Source organism: Cariama cristata, unplaced genomic scaffold (assembly GCF_000690535.1).
Source record: "Cariama cristata isolate BGI_N322 unplaced genomic scaffold, ASM69053v1 scaffold37289, whole genome shotgun sequence".
In the NCBI taxonomy this organism is placed as follows: Eukaryota; Metazoa; Chordata; class Aves; order Cariamiformes; family Cariamidae; genus Cariama; species Cariama cristata.
This window is the reverse complement of record NW_009638070.1, coordinates 7,347-7,646: the sequence shown is the minus strand read 5'-3', so window position 1 is coordinate 7,646 and position 300 is coordinate 7,347.

Here is a 300-nt window from a genome sequence, read left to right as displayed (position 1 = left end):
TCCAGGTGGTGGGGGAGCATCGCTGGGTTGGGGTGATGCACCGGTACCTGGGATAACCAGGGAGAGCCCAGCCCCCCCAATTAAGGGGCTTATAACTTTCACGTGGATCATCCCAAAGCTGATTAACCGGGAATGTCGGATCCTGGTTCTCGGAGCTGAGTGCCGGGAAAATCTCCTGCCTGGATAATTGGGCCGTTAATGAAGGTGGCCCGAGCGCTGGCCTGCCCTGACCCCGCTCCCAAACAAGGCTCCAATTGTCGCTCCGGCTGAAGCGGGAGGGAGAGGAGGCGGGGGGGGGGG